The sequence below is a fragment of the Dromaius novaehollandiae genome, chromosome 11, assembly GCF_036370855.1.
Source record: "Dromaius novaehollandiae isolate bDroNov1 chromosome 11, bDroNov1.hap1, whole genome shotgun sequence".
Lineage (NCBI taxonomy): Eukaryota > Metazoa > Chordata > Aves > Casuariiformes > Dromaiidae > Dromaius > Dromaius novaehollandiae.
In genome coordinates, this window is record NC_088108.1 from 23,422,828 (window position 1) to 23,446,157 (window position 23,330).

The 23,330-nt window shown below is 48.5% G+C and overlaps 1 protein-coding gene and 1 long non-coding RNA gene across 2 annotated transcripts in view; one reads left to right on the forward strand and one right to left on the reverse strand.

The window, feature by feature from the left end:
* The window catches only part of HTR2C (5-hydroxytryptamine receptor 2C), a 227,339-nt gene that overhangs the window by 123,627 nt on the left and 80,382 nt on the right, over positions 1 to 23,330 (reverse strand). The window lies entirely within an intron of this gene.
* On the forward strand, positions 2,494 to 8,790 carry LOC135329568 (uncharacterized). The gene is made up of 2 exons (XR_010391088.1): positions 2,494 to 2,795; positions 7,990 to 8,790. It is a non-coding gene; the product is annotated as an uncharacterized LOC135329568 (long non-coding RNA).

The following is a 23,330-nucleotide window of genomic DNA, read 5'->3' on the forward strand; positions in this document are numbered from 1 at the left end:
CATGGGAAACACTGCTGAACCCTCTAACTCCATCTGCTACATGAGATATGCTTGTTTCACAGTTTGCACAAGACAAAGCAGCCTCCTGAGCTGCTCCATGGGCTGTTTGGGGGAGGAGAAGTCTCTCAGTGAACTCTTTCACTGACTCAGTAAAAAGGCATTCAATTTGTGCTTTAGTGACCGACTGGAGATAGGTCTACAGGCTTCTCTTGCTTCTGAGACCTTCCTACCTCCACCCTGAAATAGATGTGAATGGTGGAACATGCATGCCCAGCAAAGCTATGACCTCTGAAACCAGGCAGGTTTTGTCATCAACTTAAGGCCAGGACGTCACCAGCAGTCCTTCTTTCAGTCTACGGTAAGGTGATGTTTGGAATAATCCAAGCTCATGTCTGGACAAAGATCTCTGTACCAAGACTTTGTGCTCCCTGCAGAACAGATTAGGCTCCCATTTCACATCGCAATCTGCTGGCTGTCCTGCAGCACACTGCTGCTGCTTACGCAGAGGTCCAGCAAAGTCTGCAAAGGGGTAAAACACGCCTGCAGCCCTTTCTCAGAACAGCTCTCCCTCTCGCTGAAGTTGATCTGCAGGAGGAAAGGTAGCACTATGCCACCTCAACCCAAAACACTTTACAGCCAGTATCAGAAATACATACTGGTACATGGCAAACATATACAATGGAATAACCTGCCACCAAGTAAAATAGATGTTACCTTCCCAGAAGCGTTAGGGTTCCAGCCACAAGCACAAACTAGCAAATTAATAATTTAGACTATTCAAGGGAAAAAAAACACCTAAAAACAGTTCTGAAGTCAGACTTCCAAACACTATGCAAAATTATAGTTTATGTTATTAAAATATAAAGCAAGCTCAATGTTATACACCGAGACAATACATTTACAGAGCTCCACATACTGAATTGAATGGTAACAAAAAATGTTTTTGTGTCCTGAAGACTGACAGCTTCTCTGCTCTAAAGGGAACCACTGTGGAACAGATTGCTTTTTATGAAAGGGAGGAACAATGACTGCACATGGAAGGGCTGTATGGTTTGTTTTTAACTGACATGCACATTTCAGATGCAGCAGTAAATTAGTTTTTATGAACGTTAACATCAGAGTGCATGATACTGAAGTCTTCACATACAAAGAGACCCACAAACCGCAGATACCAGATATTACGACCTATGCACCTCGAGTACTGCTGTCTCCAGCACAGCCCATGGACCGCAGGCTGCCCTGAGACTACCCAGCACTGTTCACACTCTGTCTTGCTTTCCACAAGTAACTTATTCTTCAGGTTGGGAGAAAGAAGACATCATTGAATTGCCCACAAGACATTACCTTTTCAGCACCCAGCGACAACTGAAGATCTCAAGATATCTTAAAGGGAAAACCCCACCTGGGTCTCAGAGGCTTTGGCCAGCGTGGACATTAGCAGAACAGCCAGCCAGTGCAGAGACCAAAACATCCCAAGAATACTTACAGGGAATTAATGAAAGCCTCACGGGGTGCATGTGTCCTTTTCAAGATAACTGTCATGATGTCCCAGGAACACAGCGATCCCATGGTGGTTCACAGCTACCAGCAACAGCACAGCTCTGACTGCACGTCTGACTGTACTGTCACCTCAAAGTCATCACCGTAACTGGATCACACGGTGCTTTCAAAAGCCAGACGCTATGCCAGGTAGCCAAGAGTCAGCCGGGGTCCCTGCACTTGCAGGGCCACCACGCTGGGCAAATGTGCTCCAAAGTCATGAAGAAGTTGTTTGTTTTACCTATTCCTGCCTCCCACCTTTTCCCCCTGCCTTCTATTCACCACCTTGAAACACAATTTTTGTTTCCCTTTCTTAATCCTACAGCAACGTTTTTCTAACTACCACAGAAATCGCTGCAATCAAAACGTCTCCTATTCCAGCAGTTTCAGTAACAAAGGATCAGGCTGCGCAGCCGGAGCGGATTCACAGCCCTGCCGCAGCCCCCCTTCGCACCTCCCGCCCGTGGAAGGCTAACACACACCTTTCCCGACAGGGATCATCTCCTCTTGTCTACCACCTTTCAATAGCTAATTTCAAAGCAATTTACCAAAAATTCCCTATCAACAGGATAATGATGGCTCAGAGAAAGGAGGGACTTATCTGTCACCAGGAGGTAAAATATGGGCAATTTCAAGACCACAGCGCTGTGTACTTTAGCAATTTTTTGCTTGCATGTGCCTGGAAAACCTGATTTTTAGTTTTAGCTCACAGAGACCCTTCTCTTTCTTTTGAGATTTTGTTTCCAGCCACAACCCTTAATCTCATGGGGTGCTGACAGTGGTAAGCTACACTGATAACAAGTTCTCCTAAGTATTTCAAAATATTCCAAGCTGTTTGTATGAAGAGGAAATTAAGCCACGACAGCTTTTCACACAGAGCTGGGCCACATCAGTTCAATGCTTACGTACAGTCGCAGGTATCTATGGTAACGGCAAATTATATTGTTGTAGGGAACGGCGATCGGAAGATCTCGCGATGGCACGGAAAGAGGAAGGAAGAGGAAGGATATGACGTAGAGATAGCAGTATGCTTGTAGGTATATAAGCAAATACATGCGTACAATAAACGCCATTTGCAGCATCCTCATATTGGTGTCAGTGCTCATTGGCCCGGAGGCTGGGGGAGCCTCCGTGCCGTCTCAGGCGAACGGGAGAGTGTCGCATCAGAAGGCGACAAGTGGTGACCCCGACGTGATAGCTGAGACGGCGGACCGCAGGCGGTCGAGAGGATCCGGATCATGGACGCGGTACTTAAGGTTGTACGCGTGGGTGCCCGGGAATGGGTGCTCTCTATGAGAGCGAATGCAGTTGCGAACTGCGTCGGGCGGCTCCTGAAAGATGGAGCGATAGTTAGACCAGGGGACATTTTTTCCCCTTCTAACTGGGAGAAGTGCACTCGAGCACTTGCTCAGAGAGCTATGGCCACTAAGAAGGCCGCAGAGCTTAAGACGTGGGGAGATATAACGATCATTTTAGAAAGGACTAGGGAGGAGCTTGAGACCTGGCAGGCTGCCCGCGCGGCGCTACACATGTCCGCGGAAATGGCGACACAGACAGCAGCAAACGCAGAGGAGCGAACGGAGGCGATAGAGGGAGAGGCGATAGTAGGGGATGAAGTGAAAACGGAGAGTGTGGAAACAGACATAAAGGAGGAGGCGGTTAATCAAGATCCAGAGCGGGGAGAGGGGGAGGCAAAAACTCCAGAGGCTTACCCAATAACGCCCTCTTCTCCGCCTCTGCCGCGGTATCCGTGGAAAGAAATGAGGGCGATGGAAGGGGGAGAACTAGGAGAACCAGGAGACCTTTGTGGAGACCCAGATATGAAAAAGCCAGAGGCGGGTAGAGGAAAAGAAAGCAAGCTGAAAGTGGAGGAGGCAGAAGAAAAGGAAAGACTGCTTATAGTGGATGATCCCCGAGACTGGCTACCGGGGACCATGATTCGGGTGCAGTGGGAGGACGAAAGAAGAGAAGAAGCAGGGGAAAGACCAGAAGCAGGGGAAAAACCGAGGGTCCCGCACCCGGGAAAAGATGGCGCTGGCCGAGAGAGGAGTGGGTGTCCACCAGCATTGCGGAAGGAGGAGACTGAAGACTCAGGTGCAGCAACTAGGGCGGAGTTCCCCCGCCGCAGTCAGAGGCGAAGGAGAAAGAAAAAAAAAAAAAAAAAAAGAAAAAAAAAAAAAAAAAAAAAAAAGGAGGAGGAAAGTTACAAGAGATATGGAGCAGATGTTTATGCTGCTTACAGCTCTGGAACAAGAAATAGCTAAACAAAGAGGGCTATTAGAGGCAACAGCTAAACAAAGAGGGCTATCAGAGGCAGCAGCTAAACAAAGAGGGCCATCAGAGACAGCAGGTTTCACCCAAGCGGGAGGGGGAAAAGAAATTCCCCTAACAGACTGGAAACTGATAGCGACGGAATGTGCCCTGAGTGGCCTCAAGTTTCGTGCGCCAATAGGGGCCTTCCCAGTACGAATTGCCCCGGGGGGGGGGGCAGTGGAATGGATGCCCCTCGATCCAAAGACGGTACAACAGCTATTGAAAGCAGTGCAAGAACAGGGCCTGCGACACCCGGTGACACAGACGTTGCTGGACGCTGCACACGCGGGAGGCCTAATACCGTGGGATTGTCGCGCCCTCGCGCGACTGGTTTTATCACCCACGATGGTCCTTATGTGGAAAGAAGCGTGGACCTCGCGCTTGCAGCAGGCGTTGATGGCCGCACAGGCAGACCCGCAGAACCCACTGGGCCAATCCACCCTACCGCGGTTAAGAGGAAATGATGCGGCCATGGCTACACCCCAGCAGCAGGCAGCGGGCCTGACACCTCGGGAGATACTGGTGACAACAGAAGCATCTCGAAAGGCCTTTGATGATATTGGGCCACTGGTGCAGCAGACAGACCCATGGACGACTGTGAAGCAGAGAGTGGGAGAGCCGTTTGACAAGTTTTGTGACAGGCTACAGGCAGCAGTAGAACTTGCATCTTTACCAGACGCTGCAAAAGGAGCGGTGATGTTGGAATGTATCAAACAACAGGGCAACGAGTTGACAAAAGAAATCCTAAGAACAGCGCCTAAGGAAGCAAGTCTAGGGCAGACGATCAAGTACGTATTAGAACACCGGGACAAGACCACAGCCTTACAGATTGCTGCAGCAGTTATGGCAATGCCGGAGGTTAGAGCTAGAGGAGGTCCAAAAGGAGGCCCATGCTTTGGCCGCGGGCGAATGGGCCATTTGAGAGCACAGTGCACGAATAAGGGAAGTTACGCGCGCCCAACAAGGGGTATGGGGAGCCTTACATGCTGGGCCTGTGGAAAACCAGGACACAGAGCACGAGATTGTCGGCGGTCGGGAAACGAGAAGCGGGGAGGGCAACTAGGGGGCCACCCCTCCCCGGTGAGCCGGCTTCAAGTAGCCCCTGTCAACAACAACACACTGCGGATGGACAGCTCCAGCGACCAAACTCCGAAGGGAAACCCCGCGTGGCCCTGGTCTTAGGGTGTGAGAAGAGACCCCGAGTGAAAGCGCATCTGATAGGCCCACCAGGGGCGGGTCCTCCTAGCATCCCCTTAATAATGATGCTAGATACGGGGGCAGATGTTACATGTGTGCCCTCGTGGTTGTGGCCATCGAGTTGGCCAGCAAAAGTGGCAAGCTCGTTAGATGGAGTGGGAGGCAGGGCGGAGGCTATGATTTCTGAAACCGATATCACAATTGTATTGGAGGACCCGGATAGGCCTGCTCAGATCATCCGTGTGCGGCCGTACATAACTGCCATAGGGGAACCATTGTTAGGGCGAGATGCCTTATTGCAAAGCGGCTTTCACCTGACAAATTTAGGGTAAGGGCCACTGCCTACCTCCTCGGGGCTCATTTCGCTGTCCCGTTGACATGGTGCTCCAATGAGCCTGTGTGGGTAGAGCAGTGGCCATTGACAGCGGACAAATTGGCGGCTGCCCGACAAATAGTAAGTAGAGAATTAGAGCAGGGACACCTGGAGGAAAGCCACAGTCCCTGGAACACTCCTATATTTGTGATACACAAAAAGGATAAGTCTAAATTTCGATTACTGCACGACCTACGAGCGGTAAATCAGCAGATGGAAGCGATGGGTGCCCTCCAGCCAGGGTTGCCACTACCATCAGCAATACCAAAGAATTGGCCAGTGGTGGTGATGGATATCCAAGATTGCTTTTTCTCTATACCATTAGCCCCTCAGGACAAAGCTCGATTTGCCTTCACACCGCCCTCAGAGAATCTGCAGGAGCCAGCAGCGCGATATCAATGGACAGTCCTCCCGCAGGGCATAAAAAATTCACCTACGATTTGTCAGGCGGCAGTAGCTAAGGTATTGCAGCCGGTAAGAGCGCAGTTCCCGCGCGCGCTTATCATCCATTACATGGACGACCTCCTAATAGCTGCAGAGACCCAGCAAGAAACCGATCAGGCAGAACAGGCAGTAATTAACTGCCTAAATGAAGCGGGATTGTACGTCCAGAAAGCGAAAACGCAAAGGGGAGAATCTGTCGACTATCTGGGAACCACCATCCTCCCCAGAGCTGTGGTCCCACAGCCGATAAAGCTCAATAGAGAGATACGAACGTTGCATGATGTACAGCAATTGGTTGGCGCTCTCCAATGGCTGCGAGGGCTGATAGGTATTCCCAAGGAGTGGATGGAGCCACTGTTCGAGTTGCTCAAGGGCCACAAACCATGGGAACCGAGGCAGATGACACCGAACGCGTTAGAAGCCCTCCGAAAAATAGAAGATCTCATGGCAAAGGGCGGAGTAACGAGATACGACCCGGCCAGACCAATCAATCTGTACGTGGCAGTTACAAGAACAGGAGCCATAGGCGTTCTAGGACAAGGGACACCGGAGCGTCCGGAAGTCGTATGGTGGATAGTGTCAAACTAAATAAGTACGGCATACGTCACAATCGTAACAGCGTTGGCACAGATGATACAGAAGGGACGAACCGCCACCGTTCGGCACTTCGCGAAGGAGCCTGAGTCCATTTACCTGCCGGTAAAAAGGAATCAATGGGACAGCGTGGTCCAGAAACAAGATAGTATAGCAATAGCTTTAGAAGGATTCCCAGGAACAATCAGATTATCACCTGTGCTGGAGATGTATACACACCTCACCGTCCTTCGGCCCCATCTGAAAGCCCGAGTGCTACAGCGACCTGCACCAGGGCGCACAGTGTTCACCGACGCGTCATCGGTGACCAGGGCAGCGGTTGTTGTGTGGCAAGATCAAAAGGCCCAATGGCACCGAGTGAAGATCAGCGAGCCGGACAGTAGCGTACAGCATCTAGAGGCCCGAGCTGTGGCGCAGGCATTACAAATGTGGCCAGAAGAGCATTTGAATGTAGTGACAGACTCCATGTTCGTCTTTAAATTGTTACACAACATGTCATTACCCGGATGGGCCGGATCGCCCATTGCGCTAATGCTAGAAGAAGCCCTACAACAATGGCGGGCCACTGCCTCTGTTATTCATGTTCGGAGTCATGAGGCAATCCAAGGAGTGTACCAAGAAGGCAACAATAAAGCCAATCAAGCGGCCAAAGGTGTGTGGACAGTCGCAGAAGCAAGGCAGGTGCACGACCTTCTCCATGTTGGTGCAAAAGCACTGGCAAAAAGCTGCAACATCCCCCTTACCACGGCTCGTGAAGTGGTTGCGGCTTGCCCGTATTGCCAAAAAACCCCCCTGTGGGGCGCCGGCATCAACCCCAGGGGGCTGAAAGGAAACCAAATATGGCAAACGGACTTCACAATGTGCCAGCGACTTCGACCACGGCCCTGGCTGGCTGTCACAGTAGACACACACAGCGGTATCATCGTTGCGACCCAACATAAACGAGTCACAGCGCGGGCGGCACAGTTGCATTGGCACACGGCAATGGCCTGGCTGGGTGCCCCAGAAACTATTAAAACAGACAACGGCACGTGTTTCACAGCGCAAAGCACGAGAGAATGGGCCGTACGGTGGGGAATTAAGCTAGTGCACGGTATTGCCTATAATAGCACAGGTCAAGCCATTGTCGAGCGAGCAAACCGCACTTTAAAGCAAAGGATCGAGATTCTTGGGGAGGGGGAAGGATATACACAAAGGATCCCCGCGCACAAACAATCAGAAATAATTATGCGCGCCTTATTCGGTCTGAATCAGTTCATCAGGGGGGAGGAGAACAAGACGCCAGCGGAAAAGCATTGGGTGGTCCGAGCGATGCACGAGGGACCAGACGTAAAGGTTCGAATCCCGGAAAAAGGGGAATGGGAAGAGGGGTGGCAGCTGGTAACCCAAGGACGAGGGTATGCAGCGGTCAGGCAGGAAGAAATGGTAAGATGGGTCCCTATGAAGTGGGTACGCCCAGACCTCAGGGCAAGGACAAGACAGGAAGCAGAGAGTCAGGTGAATTAATGAATGTCTGAGTTTTATTGCAGGGGAGGACCACCCTGAAAAGCCGATGATCCCTTCTAGCAGCAAAGACAGCAGACAGGAGAAGAAGAACAGATGAGAAAAGGCGCGTGAAACTACAAGAAGAACGCGTAACCAGAAAACCCGAGAAGATGGCAGGGGGAGCAACCCAAGTAGCTCTCCTCGTAGCGATGCTGGGACTGGGACTCCAAGGGGTGAAAGGCGAACCAATGTTAGTGAAATGGGGTAGTAACAATCTATGACTCACCTGGCAAACCGGACAGGAAATAAGCAATTTTGCCTGACGTTGGTGGGTGCGGGGCAGCCCTTTTAAGACATGCTTAATAGGGGTCCCATTGAATTTGACCGTAGACCTACCAAAGCTGAGAGAGCATTGACACGCTGAATGCGTCATTGCCCTGGGACCCGCAAGAGCTTGACCTTCTGGGTCCAGTAGTGGTAATTGGCTTGGGCTAGGACCATGGGCCAGGCAATTACTAATAGAAGAGTTGCACCTGCTACTGATGCTCGTGCTAGGTATATTAGTATGTAGACTAGTGTTTAGATGCTTGGTAAGACAACTGCTAGAAAAGGGGTGGTCCCACCCACACCCACACTATGAACGCTTAACCCGCGACACGGCAATTTAAAGCAAATAGCATAGTCAAAGCATGGGGAGGGGGAGATGTAGGGAACGGCGATCGGAAGATCTCGCGATGGCACGGAAAGAGGAAGGAAGAGGAAGGATATGACGTAGAGATAGCAGTATGCTTGTAGGTATATAAGCAAATACATGCGTACAATAAACGCCATTTGCAGCATCCTCATATTGGTGTCAGTGCTCATTGGCCCGGAGGCTGGGGGAGCCTCCGTGCCGTCTCAGGCGAACGGGAGAGTGTCGCATCAGAAGGCGACATATTGTATTGCTGCACTACTGACACTGGTGCCTTGACTTGAACGTGATCTCCTGAATGAGGGACCGAAGGGACCTATGAGGCCACCCAGTCCCTACCTCTCCCGAATCGCAGCCTAAACGCCTACATCTGGGAGCCATCAGGACTCCGGCCCTCCAGCTCCCATCTCCTCCCTGCGCTTTTCTAGTGATGCTCCCCAGGCTGAAGCCGTTCTCCCAGGTCCGCTCGCACTGCCACCAAGAGAAGTTGGCCGCTAGCTTCTTCCAGGGCACAGCACCGACGTGTTATTGGAGTTGTCATTTCTGCTGCCTCATCACATTACACACATGTCTATTTGTTAGGCCTTTATTACCCCTCCGTCTCCCAGAGCTTTACTAGCCTTCCTCTCAGCTCTGATTTATTTGTCTTGGCTTACAAGCCCTAACTTCATTAGCTTGTCCTTTCACAGAAAGGATATCAAAGTAGGTTTTTGGCTGCATTTGAAAGTTCTCTAGATACCTTTGAATTTTTTCCTTGGCATTTAAAGAGCCATCCAATTTTCTATACTCTGCCACTTTTGATGCAGCACTGTTTGTTCATTCTTTCAGATCATCAAGGGAGATATCAGCATCAGAAGACAGAGAGATCACAAGTTACTGGATTTCCCATCAAATCACCTACAAATAAAGAAAACATCCTCTTTTTCATGAGGCTGAAGGTGCTGAAGCATTTCACGGGTATTGAGGCCAGCAGGGACCACAGCTAGCATTAGCCATGGTGCTGCTCAGACTCCCCAGCTGATGATCAGATCCTCCCAGGGAAATCAGACATTCGATTTCACAGTTAAATGTCCTGATCCAGAAGAGGAACAGGAGAAAAACAGAAATGTAGACAGTGCCCTCGAAATCACCTGCAGCTGCCAGAAGAGCACTAATAAGCTTGACTTTCAAACCATTCCCCGATCTACCTCTGCAAAAAAGTGTATCAAGATGTCAGTGCCTTGACTGAATCCCACCGAGTTCCTAGGTGAGAAGCAGAGATTTCACAGCCCCAGAAGCAGGGGGAGAAAGGTGGAAGCAAAAGCTTAACTTGAAATGAGAACAGCCATCCCCACCAAGCTACTGCGGTGCGTGTTCCCTGCGATGGCCTTGTCAGGCTGCTGCGTAAAGTCAAGGCTGGGCTTCTTTCTTCCTCCTGTTGGACTTGCACCCAGAGACCACCATGTGCCCAGAACACAGGGCCATAAATTCCTAGCTCCTTATGTTTGCTGCAAAATCCTCAGTCTTAGCTATGCCTTTTGTAGTTTGTACCTTCAGAACTATATGGAGGAAAAAAAAAATACCCACGAAGCAACCAACCTACCTACAAAGGTAGTTTGAACCACAATTCATCCCAAAAGAACTGCAATTCCTTAAAAATTAATGTATATATACACTCTAAGCCACCCTAAGGAAATGCATGATTGAAGCAAAAACCAACTATGGAAAAATAAAATTTTGGGGAAACTGAACATAAGTTATGAGAGCTACAACTTAAGAAAAGGAAAAGGAAAGAAAGAAAAAAAATAACAGGAAAGAAAAAAAGGACAGAGAAAGAGTCCTGTAAGTCACAAGAGGGTCACTTCTTAACTGCTCAAGAGTAGAAATAATATACTGCAATTCCATACATATTACTGACATTTAAATCTCCATAGAAATTACCCAGAAATCCCTAGGACTTGCTGTTTAATCAGCTGGAGCTTTCTGCAGTGGGAAACCTGCGCCATGCACTAAGGGGAAGCGTTCAACACGCCGCGGTTATTACCCGCCTGTGCGCTTTCGAAGTGACACTCCAGAACCCAGGAGAAACCAGGTACTTGCATTAAAATCTAAGTCAAAAAACCTTCCAAGACAACTCACAGAACACAACTCTGCAAGGCTTTGGATGACAAGATAATAAATGATTTTAAGTGACAAATCTAGGCAGGAGGATATGTACAAAAAAATCGTAAAATAATCTAGCATAATTCATAGTAGCTCAAGAATACTTGAGACATGCATTGCAGTGCTCTCCTGGTGTTTGTTTGGTCAGGATACTGCTCAACATATTATGAAACTGCATCAAAAATATCATGCTGCAAGTTCAGACCCCCAAACTATTCCAGAATCCACTGGACCTGCAAAAACTAAACCTGAAAGAATTTTATGTTTTCTCCTCAAAATTGGAGCAGAGCCAAAAAACAGCTTTGGTGACAACCTACACCATTTGGAAAACACAGCAAGGCAATAGCTAAGCAGATATTGGGAAGAGCAGAGCACCTGGTTGACGCTTCTGCATGTACAAGGACAATCATCGATCGACAAGTCAGACTTCCCCAGATTTTCCAGAGTGTTTTTGATTTGGTTCTGTATTGAGAAAGTTGTTCTCTTATCCGTATAACCCCAAATGGGAGTCAGTGCACAATGCTGATGTTTTGTTTCTTCTTATTACTGGGCATCTTAAGATCATTGCTCTTTCCTCAGCGTTATTTATGTAATCTATTGTTTTCCCACCAATCTCAGCACAACTGCAGCTCCTCAAAAGCTCGTTTAACTAATGGGAGACAAATGTTATTTACTGACCCACGGCACCACACTTGGCAGTACATAAGATGGAGAGGACACAGTTCTTAGCCCCATGGCCCAGACATACATTACGCTGACAACAATTACAGGCACAAATTAGCATTTCAGTAAAAAAATAGATAAGAAAATGCAACTGCCACGCTTCTCATTAGCTTGGAGAGTCCAGGCTGTCAAGTACCGGTAGGGTGTAAAGTGATAACTACCCTGAAAATCAGGCTTCTCTCTGCTCAGTTCATTGCCTGCTCAGGTACCATCCCTGCAGCACATCGTGTAAACGGCAATTAAAGAGGGGGGAAAAGACGATCCATGAGCAAGGGCGCAGGCAGGAGAACGGCAAAGAAAACAGGTTGCTATTTCACCATAGGTTTTCTATTCGGCTCCTCTTCCAAACCAATCTGAAAGCAGAGTTTATCTCTGGAAAGTCATGCTGCTGCTCTCTGAAGATATCCTTAAAACTCAGCAGTGCCCCAGAATTTGGCAAAAAGCAAGACAATTAAAAAAAAAAATCCCACTGTCAGTTTGAAAGTATGGCCCTGCTCCCACTGCACGTTCAACAACTCCCTCTTGCACGCACGTATTCAGCCTCACTCATTTGTTTCCCATCTTTAAAAAAATTCATAAGATCCAGGATTAGTTGCTCCTGCAATAAAACGTAGGCGCGAGGCGTTGCCAGGGATGGCAGCCCGACCCAGCTGGTCCGGGGGCCGCATCCCACCTCCTCGCGGAGCTCCTTCCCGCGGCTCTCATCCTCCCCGGTAGCTCAGGGCAGCCCGCAGGAACGCTCACGGGGCGCTCGCCCAGGCAGGGAGGCAAAATACAACAGTTTATATTTCCTAGGCACCTCCGACAGGATTTAACAGATGTTGCAAGCTCTCAGGCAGCGCAGTTGCTGCTAGTCCCCTGCTGCTCGAAACAAAAACAAACAAAAAAAATTGTCTAAACAGATGACTGTCTTGGGCCTGATGGATTGCAGATCTCATGATGCCAGAGATCAGCCAGTTTATCAGCTGAATACAGCTGCGCCGCAAGAGTTCCTCCCACAAATCTTTCAAAACCTCGTAAAACAGCAGCGTGCAGGAACACAGTGCCTGGATGAGTCTGTCTTTGCTAACTAGGCTCCATCGAACTGATTATGCCTGAAGCCCTTGAACTCGAAGGAGAACTGAACCACCAAACTACAGGGCAGCGGGAAGCCCTGTGCTGGGAAGTAAGCTTGAGCAATTCAACGTGCAATGCATCCCCCCCACTCCCCCCTCTCTCGCCTGACCACGATATTTTTTCAGCACCTGGAATTAGACGGCCTTGCTTGCATCCTGGAGGAAAAACCAACGATGGTTTCTTCACTTAGTTGTGGCTAAGAAGATGCATCCCTTGGCTGGGGGTTCAGATTTACCCTTTCTGAAACTCAGCGACGTGCACAGGGGAGGGGGCCAAGTTGTGCAGGGACACCCGTGCAGCTGCCAAGCGCCCTCCCTGCACTGGTGGGACCGAAGGAGGACTTTAGAAAGCTGCAAAAGTTTTAATCTTGGGGTCCAAAACCTGATAAGCTGTAGGTAAAAGCTACAGGATTGCATATTCTGCATTTTAGGGCCAGCCAGCAAAGCAGCTGGGAGATGTTCTGCAGAAGAATCTTACAATCTCTTAATGCCTTGTGTATTCCAACCGCATGGACCCTGCCTTCAACCCGAAACGTTGGATATGATGCACAGACATTAAACATTAAACTGAATGCACAGCATGCTTTGGAAAGTCTGCAGACTTTAACATATGCCATAGAAATACCACTGCTGAGCCATGGGTTCAAAGCACGCAGAAATGTGGCAGTAAATTCCTATGGCGGTTTCCATTCAAACACACATTCATTTTTATCTTGTCCGACAGTGTGAGATATCTGGAGATAAACCATTCCTAGCCAAAACGCTGACATATTATATTTACTGAGCACAGAAGTAAGTATTTCTCAATGACTCTGAGCATTGAATTCTATTTTTCCTGAAATGTTGCTTTGCATGACGCTCTTCCAAATTGTGCAAACCTGAGCTGGGACGAGCGTCTGTAATCATCTCCCATGGACCAGCTCCTGCCCTGTGTCCTGTGAACTGTCACCCAGGGCCAACTTAAAACGTATCCTCTGAGCCGCTTTGCTTTTCAGTTCTCTCCTATTCGTTATATGTCATACTGCTAGACAGGAAAGTCATGCAAGAAGCAAAAACATGAGGGAAAGCACCCTTTGGTTGAGTTTCTCTAGTGTTTCCCAGTTTCTCAGCTTATCTGCTCTTTGCCTCTCTCTCTTCTGCAGATACCCAGACACTGAGAAAGCCAGAGCAGAAAATCCTCTCTACCTATTCCTTGAAAAGGCAGAGGGGAGGAATGAGGCGGCATTTCTGCGTGACAGTTGTTCCTTCCTCAGATGAAGGTTTCATAAGGAGGTGCCTTCCTACAGGTACCTTTTGCCACCTTTGCCTCCAGACCTGCAAAAGCAAACAACTATCCCCATGCGGCTGCTAACGGGCAGCGCATTAGAAGCAGCTCACATTAGGGGACCCTCCAATTCCGCCTTTTCAGGGTCAAGAAGGAGTTTTCCGGGATGACCAACCTGGCCAAGGAGTCAGGATATGACTCTGATGGGGGAAAAAGGCACACAAGTTGGTCCCTATTTAAGGGGAAATACCAATGAGAGCAGGAGGGGTCCAGTGTTGCAAGATGATTCAGTCCTCAGTGGTGAGAAGTAATTAAGTGAATTGGAGGTCTCTGAGCCACTAGAAAGGGCCATGCTGCAAACACGGCCATTGGGATGAAGGCTGGGGACCCTCACAGAAGGGGAATATTCAGGAGACCACGTCTTCCTTTGAGGGATCATCTAGTGATATGCACAAAGGGAACCCTGGACCATGTACTTATACATACAGGCAGAAACACACACACAGGTATATACGTATAGATACGCGCATAAGTATATATGTGGGATAAAATATGCACAAGAAAATATATCTCACATTTAAAGTGGTATGCATTTACATATGTATATACACACATACAGTATGTGTTTATACATATATACACACACATAAAAGTTGCAGCTTGACATTTCAATTCAATATCAAGTTCAGTATCATCCTTTATCTATAGCTGGAGCCAAAACACAAAACACTTAAGCCAAATTGTATTTAACCATTCAGCCGTTACATTCCCCCAGAGGCAGGAGTATGTAATATATTTTTGCTATTACAGACTTAATAAATCATATTTGATACCAGTGCTACATCGCAAACCCTCACTGGATTTATTGATTTGTTCATTTTTCCCGCAGGTCAAGTCAGAACTTTCTCGCGTAGATAACTGTAGCTCCAGAGCAAAAAGACGACCTGAAGCACATTCAAATTGAAGTTTCTCTGCGTACTGTGTTGTAGGCTATGCTACCTGATGGCCAGCATTGAGAAGCTAAAATCCATCTTCAGAGATAATTAAAAAAATTCAACTGTGAAATGAAACTATCAGCATGCCACCTTTTAACTAACAAGATTAGAGTTACAAAAGCTGTGAGCTCATACAGCTCCCACCAGCCTAACTCTCTGCCGAACTGGAAGCCTTATAAAGGATTTCAATCCAAATTCTCAATATTGGAGCGTGTCTGAAATTCACAGAATCAAGTTATTTTACTTCTGTCAATGCATTACACTAGGAAACACCACCAGACAGTCCGACACGGCAAACACTGGGGACCAAAGACGTGAAAGGCTCTTGCTACAGCAGCATGTTCCTCTAACTTTCTGCTGGGCAGTTCCTCTTGCTCCTGGTGGGTTCAGCAATAACACGAAGCAAAATGCAAAAGAACCGGAGTTTATCCACATCCCCCTTGGGCAAAACAGTCTACCCAGCTTGCATATGCAAGACAACAGTGCTAAAACGGTGCTGAATCACTTAACCGCAGTGCCCCGGCCAGGCTACTCGTCTTACTCACATGTACCAGACAGTTGACTTGTGCACCAGCTTCTTGGCATCTGTCTCAAAACTTCAAAAATTAAGTTTCCACCTTGGTTAAAACCAGAAGTCCTTCTGACATTTATACAGGGCTTGGGGATTATATTTTACTTCTTGAAACCAAGCTTCTGCTTGCAATCTTCCTGCTTTCAGTGGAACAGGTACTGGAGCTCTTACAGCACCTGAATCGATTAACAGCGCTTTCACGTTCTCGCCGGCACGGAAGGCTGCGTTCCCGGGTTTCTTTAGTGCAAAAGAACGAATACTGATGCGTCTTTGGATGTGAACCTAATGTACTACACTTGCAACCCTGCCAAGCACGCTGGATCCAGAGCCAAAAAGTTAGAATTTGAGACTATCCAAAAAACACAGCCCCAGAACTCACTGCTGCCGTGAACCCGGACGAGCAGCTCCAGCGCAGCGTCCTCCCGCACCGGGTTTGCTCACGGGGACCCCGGCGGCAAGGCTGTGCTCCGAGCAGCCGTCTCCAGCACGCTGGGGTTTACAGCCCAGATCCGAGAAAGCAGCTAACACGAGCCCCTGCGTGGAAAGCAGTGGAGCCAAACAACGGTCAGCAGCTAGAAATTCTTCTCTTAAGCAGGGGAGGGAAGAAAAAAAGAAAAGAAAAAAGAAAAGAAAAGGCAGGATCACACAGATTTTTGAACTGCATGGAAAAATCTTACAAAATGTTTCATAGCAATAAGAAAAAGCTTAATTTTCTTACGACATTTCATTTTCTAGCTTTCTATTTACCATTTAGATTAGTATACTAATTACATTAAAAATTAAAAAAAAAATCCAATCCCTTAAATAATCTCTAAGTCTGTGACGAGCTCAATTTCTAACCCTTGAAAAAGCAGCAAAGCTTCCTAAACAGCTCTGTAAAATGGGCTGAAGCAGCGTGCACCAATCTGGCACTGCTGTGGGAACATGCACACGCCAACGGCTCAGCTCCGCGTCAGGATCCTTCGGGGCTTTCGCAGCAGCCGAGGAAGCTGGACAGGGCACCAGAAATCCCGACGGATTCCGAGCTCTGCCCCAAAACAGAAACGACGGGATTTATGCCCCACATCAAAAGAACGTACTTTGAAACCTATTGCTCTCTGTAACGGCTGCAATTATAGGATTATTAAACTACAGTTGTTTAGTTTTCTACTGAATTAAGTGAGGGGGCATTGCAAGAATCTGCATTAATTAAGAGACACTCGGGCCTTTAAAACTAACACCTTTCAACCAGCCTTTAACATTTCCATACACGTTTCAACGGGCTGTGTCACGTAAGCATAAGTGTGATGGAAGTCCTGAGGGAGAGGGGAGCTGCACCACACGTCCGTCCTGCGCGATGGACGGAGACGTGCTCCGCTGCCAAGAAACGCCAGCCGGTCACAGTCATCATCTTTTTCCATTGGTGTCCTAATTTTCCGGGCAGCCAAATGATTTCCCGATCTCATCCTGTATTCACAATTTCTCCGTGTGCCTGCAACATCTGAATTTTCTTCTTGGCAATGGCAAGGCCCTGTGATATTCGTATTTTTATCTTAATTTCAGAGTCGCTCTGGCAGCGTCACAGGCAAGTCAGAGGTGCAACGAAGCACACGGAGAGGCAAATGCCTCCCTGCCTGCCCCACGGATGGATCGCCATGGAGATGGCATCTCCGGTGTGATACAGCCAGCTTGCTAAACACATTGCTGCTCGGTACTTGTGCCCTCGTGACATGCTCCAGCTGACTTACCACCAGGCAGGATGCCATCCCACAAGCCTGGAACAAGCGTATATGGTTAGCAAATGACCCCCCATAAATCATTTTTGCTGGTGGCAGCAAGGTTTACATTGCATTCCTTCCTGTTCTGGATGAAACAGGCCAGAAGAGAAGGAAGGTCCTCTCTTTCTTTCCTACCTCCATCCAACCACATCCTCCTCTCTTCTTTCCCTTCTGGGTCCAAAATGCTTTGCGGCCACATCCAAAACAGCGGAGGGGACGGGCACAAGCACATAGCCTTGGTAGCGAAGGGAGGCGGGGGGCTCCAGAAAGCACTCTGGAAACCCAAATTAGGTTCCTGCCTGCATTGCCCTCTGGAAGGGCATCTTCTCACTGACCTTGTTCCCTGCTGACCAGCTAGTTAAGATGAGTGACTTCCTAACCTAGACGCTACAGGTGCCTAAGGGTCAAGATGTCACCCCCCTCCCATCCATCTCCAAAACTGTCCTAATCTCTGTCCAGTTTTGCCTCCGAACGAGGGCCCTCCCTCCAGAGATCGATTCCCCCGGACACAGCTGCACAGGACAGCCAATTCTCCCTAGAAAAACGCAGAACGCTGCAGCAGGCAGGCAAAAACACGCTAAATCAGGGGGAAACAGGGACTTCCCCCATGCACTGAATCTCAGTGCAAACACCCATAAAGGCTACAATTTCCCAGGCAAGCAACATTTCCTTTCCAAAAGGAGTATGAAGTATAACGAGCCCTCTTACAGCTCAGGAAAAAAACCAATTACCATGGGTAATTAAATCATTCATAGTAAAAGTGACACATTCTGGCACGCACAGGGAAAGCGAGAGTGCTTATTACTGCACCCAGGGTAAGGAATAAACTGGTTGCTCGTTCTGTACCATCGGGCTTTGCATTCAGAGCGGTTATTGATCAGGCGTTAAGGGCCAAGACCATGACAACCTTCAGGTGGAAAGCAGGAGAGGACATCTCACGGCCGAGTCCGACACCCGGGAAGGGAACAGGCAGCAAAAAATAACGCTCGTGCAAATGGAAGCAACAAGCTGCTCTGAAAATTAGAAGCTTAGCTTTGCTAAAGAAAAAGATATCTATATATCTCCTCGGCAACTTGGATGCCATCTGACACACACAAACTCCACTTCTATGTTGCTAGGTCAGAACTATTAAAAAGCAGAGTTTCTGGTAGCAATTTGGTGACTTTCACTGTTCTAATTTCAGCCCAAGTTGGCAAGGAGGACCGGGGGGTGGGGGGGGGGGGGGGAAGAAAACAAAAGTATCTGTGCATCCATATGATCCTATTTCTGTCTAAATAAGAATTAGTTCCCAACACCTCCAGGCAGCTTCTGAAGTGCTGCACTCATTTTTGGCTCCTAGCAACTGTTACATAGATCTGGTCCAGACACAGAGCAGCAGTTTTGTGGAAATGCTTACAAAAACACTCTTTTGTCTGCTCCAGTTCGGAGCTGTATCAATATGAAGATTAACATGTCTGAGAAACATCCACCCGTTAAAATCCAAAGCTTAACTGAAAACCTCCCTGAGATGGTGATTTTTTTAAAGCTTCAATCAGCCCCAATAATAGAGTTATAAAAATGAATAACCCCCCTGCATCCTCGGGTACCAAGCAGCCTTCACTTTGCCAAAAGCAACCAAAAACTAAGGCTCCCCATCACACCCCTGCCCCTCTACAAGCAGCTCCTCTGCAAACGCAGCTCAGGAGAGAGGCATCGCTTGCCCCCCGTCCCTTCCACTTCTCACGTACGCACCCTCCAACAATCCAGAATAGAAAGACTGGGGGCGGAAGAAATGAAGCCAAAAGCGAATCTCCTCTGGCACAAATTCTCAGCTACTTGACGGTAATATGGCAATTCCTGGGCTTCTCTTCCACGCGGCTTCGCAGCGAGCGTCAAAACCCTGCGGCGAGCAGGTGAAGGAGGAAAAAAAAAAGTACACAAAAAAGTAATTCTTGGCTCTGAGGAGGAAGAACCTCCAAGAGAGGCTCACTCTCAAGTATAAATACTGCATGAAGTGAAGCACCTAACTTAACCCGAATGGTATGAATCACACGTTTGGCCCTCACGCAAGTTTCTTGTCTGTCTTCTCTATTTAACTTAAGTGTTTCCGCTGAGAAATCCTATTGTACAGCAAGGTCACGCTTTGCTGAAGACTTGCACGCATGCCAAGTGAGCGCTTAAACACTTCTGTACCTAAACCACAGCCTTTCAGAGGGAAACTTTGCAGCACAGCCAGGATTATTTAGGTAACTGATACCTGAACGTAAGAGTGGGGATATCAAGGTATTTCCACTCTGTGGGTGAGAACCCATCGCACAGCCAGACCAACTCTGCACCAGTCTGTACTCGAGCGCAGACCCGCAAACACAGGCTCAAGGAGGCTGGTGCAACCAGCCCCAACCTGCCACCAAACTCCGCCAGCCTTGAGCAAGCCGCATCAACCAAAAGCTTTTCCCTAGACGTGAACTAATAACAACATTATTTCTTGAATGAATTCACAATATTCCAACAGAGCCATGAGAAACATGGTAATACTAGCAGAGAAGTCAGCACATTAACACTAAGCAATCTGTCGTAAAGCAGACAAAAGCGACAGTTAGCAGACAGACACAGAAGTAGGACCGCCTGCGGTACCAGAAGCGTGACCATGGCACGTTTTGGCACAACTACCCTAACTTTAATGGGGTAACTACCGGGTAACAAGGGCATCGTGGTTCCCAAGTGAAATGATAGCTGCTTAATCTCCTGGCTTTGTGCTACTGCACTGAACACAGCAGTTCTGGTTGTCTTCACACAGTAAGATATTACCCTGCTATTTTGTTCAAGACATGAGCAAGTTTAATACACCCATTCATTTGCCATCGTCGTACGCCTACCTCTGTCACGAGGAGGACACCCTCCCTGCACGCGCTCTCTAGCGTCCTCAGTGCTACGACCGAGCAGCACAAATTCCTCCCGTAAGTAGTAAGGCTGTGCCAAGAGCCAAACAAACCCAACCCAAAACGCAGGACACGCACCTCTGTGAAGGCCTCTCAGAAGTTCACCAGAGATGGTACCTGGAATAGAAAGCAAGAGATGAACGCGCAAAAGAGGAGGAGAGGGAGAAAGAAGAAAAGAAAATGATTTTATTTCACTCTAAGAGATGCAGAAGAGATGGGACTGAACGAGAATATACCACACACTGTACATGCAATGAGCTGTTGGTGGTGCGGTGGGATGAGCTGCGGGCGGCGAGAGCAGCTTTGCAAGTCCACAGCCGAACGAGCCGCCGCGGGACAGACCTTACACAGAGTCACCAGATAAACCAACCCCGCAAGGGAGCCCTCGCCCATCCCGCTCGGGTCAGCAACACACCCATGGAGAAGACCTCCGTATTCCCTGGAACGCAGCTCCTTCTTCCAACGTATTTTCGGAAGGGACAAAGCAACCACCTCTCCGAGGGCTGACGCTCCCCTGGAAGCGCAAGGCAGAGCGGAGATCTTCACCTACCTGCCTCCCCGGAGGCTTCGCTCGAGGAACAGGTGCCCAAGGAAGGAGGCAGAAGTGGGGACGGTGCTACCACCAGTCCCTTGCCTGTAGCATCCGAACAGGCTTTCCTCAGATCATCGCTGGAGAAAAGACTGCTACTACTCTGCTCCTCTCCCCCGTAATACCAGCTAGAGCCTGCACAAGCTTCTCCCCTTGGCTCTCGGTAATCCTAGCTCGCATCTTTTGTCTCCAGATTTCAATATATCCCCTCTTACCCTCTCTGCAGATTGATGCATGTGCACAAACCCTGACGTTTTTCCTCCCCTCTCTAATTTCCAGCTCCTTCCTTCCACCCAAGTACCTCTCGTCCGCTCCCCGCCGCCAGCACAGAACAGCGCTACATTTTTAGCATGCAGCACCTTAACCTCACTATTTATATGTTGCTGCTGCTGCTGATGGGGTTTTTTTTGCCTATGTCTCAGGAAGAAACATTTCCATTAACGGATATGGCGTTAATTCAGAGTTAAAAATTTTATTATCCTGAACGCCAAACTATCAAAACGGCATCATTCTTCTAGAAAAGGAAAGTACATTAAACAGGAAAAGAGGCACATGTGCACGCAGAGTGTGGTGCAGAGCGAGAAACCATAGGAACAGAGCGCTAAGCAGCAGGAGGGAAGAAAAAAGGAAAGAAAAAAAAAGAAAGAGAAAAGAAAAAGCCACAACGCATTGGCCTGAGCTCAGCAGAGAGGCTGAGACCAGGCTCTGACAGCGGCTGCTGTTCACGCATGGTCAAGCCGCTCGCTGCGTGGGCACTTCTGCACTGTCTTGCTCCACGTTTGCTCCAAGTTCGCCAGCACGCAGCTATGCTGCTACTTCAACCTGCCACTGCTCTGAGCTAATTACCCTGCTGAAAGGCAAGCTCATTAGGATTAATAATTAGCGCTCTACTACAGAGGAATGCACTGTGTTTTTGCAGCCACCTCAGTTGGAGCTTTCTGCCCACAGTCCCACCACCACCGTCAGGCAAGACTATCTTAAGCGCTGCTTCGGGTCAGGAAAACCGATGATTGCAGGAGCTGCAAAAGCCAGCACTGCCCTGGTGACACGGAAACCCCAGGCAGCACCCACAGTCCTGCCGGCGGTGGCACGAGGGCCACCAGGAGAGCAGCAAGACTCTCCCATCAGCACCTCTCCCACCAGCTGGGGCTTGTACCCTGCAGGCATTACAGCCTCCTCGAGATGCACAGGCAGATTTCCTACAGAACTGGCTGTTTGTCCCTACAGCAGTCAACATACCACCTTCCAGGAGGTGGAGAAGAGCAGAAGGGGGCTAGCGAGACCCTCTGCCCGCTCACGCACTCATCACGGATGTCGAGGGTGGATGGAGAGTGGCCCAGGAGGTATGAAGCATACACAGACTGCAGTCACTGTGAGGATGCTCCATAGCAAGGAAAAACAAGTTTAATCTGTTACATTCAAGGCATATGTTGTCTCAAACCTACAAAAACAATAGCAATACTTTACACAGCAGAAGAACTAAACAAATTGAGCAGTCCTGCAACTTCTGTGCAGGCATCCCAAAAATAGAAGATTTATGCTGCAGAGGATCCCACACGAGTGTTTTCTGCATACTTTTTCTTCCTCCCTACAGAAAATACCTAGATAACAGGCACTTTTGAAATACAGCAAAGGAATGAGAGGAGACACCGACTGGTCAGTGTAACTCTTGCAATGTCAAGTATTCCTTTAAAATAAGAGATAGGGTTATTAGACAACACATGAGTGATGATTCAGGTGTTCTTGAAGCTCCTTCCCCAAATACGACATACAACTACAAGCCGTTAGGGTCATTCTAAGGCCTCCTTTCCACCTCCTTTCTTCTTCTGCGGTCGACTATGAGCCATTTAGAATAACATCCTTTTCATCAAAATATATTTATGGACAATTTGCGCCCACAGAAGTGATGGTGGCACCACCCTGGCCGAGTCCAGAGGGTCCACGCGTGCCGTGCTGAGCACGGTAAGCACGCGAGGTGGCCGGGCAGCAGGAGCCAGCGCCGTGGGACAGCCCTGGCCCGGCCCCGCACCGTTTTAGCAACACCAGCATCCCCCCCTCTTCCTAACGAGGACACCACGAATCACTGCATCAGCTTTGGAAGTCCCCTCGCTAGCATTCAGCTCCTATCAACCCTGTTCTAGTAAATTCTGGTACTGACTTTAAAGGAGAAGGAGTTAAATTCTTACTCACTGCAACGCTGAACATACAGGTTAATTACAGGCAGTTCCTCTCTCCAGTTATTTTCATTTTTATTATGCCTCTAAAAATCAATTCTCTGTATAACCACATTACTACTGAATTCCCCGAACAGGGTGCAAGCAAGAGAAGTTTTAACGGCAAGATCATTTGAGCAAGTGCTGCGAGAAGTCGGACTAGCTGAACCATAATGAAAACGTGCTGGAATGAATTCCTTGCCATCTGTCTTTATTTTGCTAACCAGCTCAATCAGACACCACAAATATATTCAAACACAAGAAAAATATTTAAATTATTTGTGTTGCATCCTTTTTCAACACGCAACTCTCAGTGTCACTGTTTTTATCAGCATTGCAAGCCCTTCAGTAGCTGTGAATTCATCCTTGCACAGCTTTTGGAACACACCCATGCCACTTCAAATCCA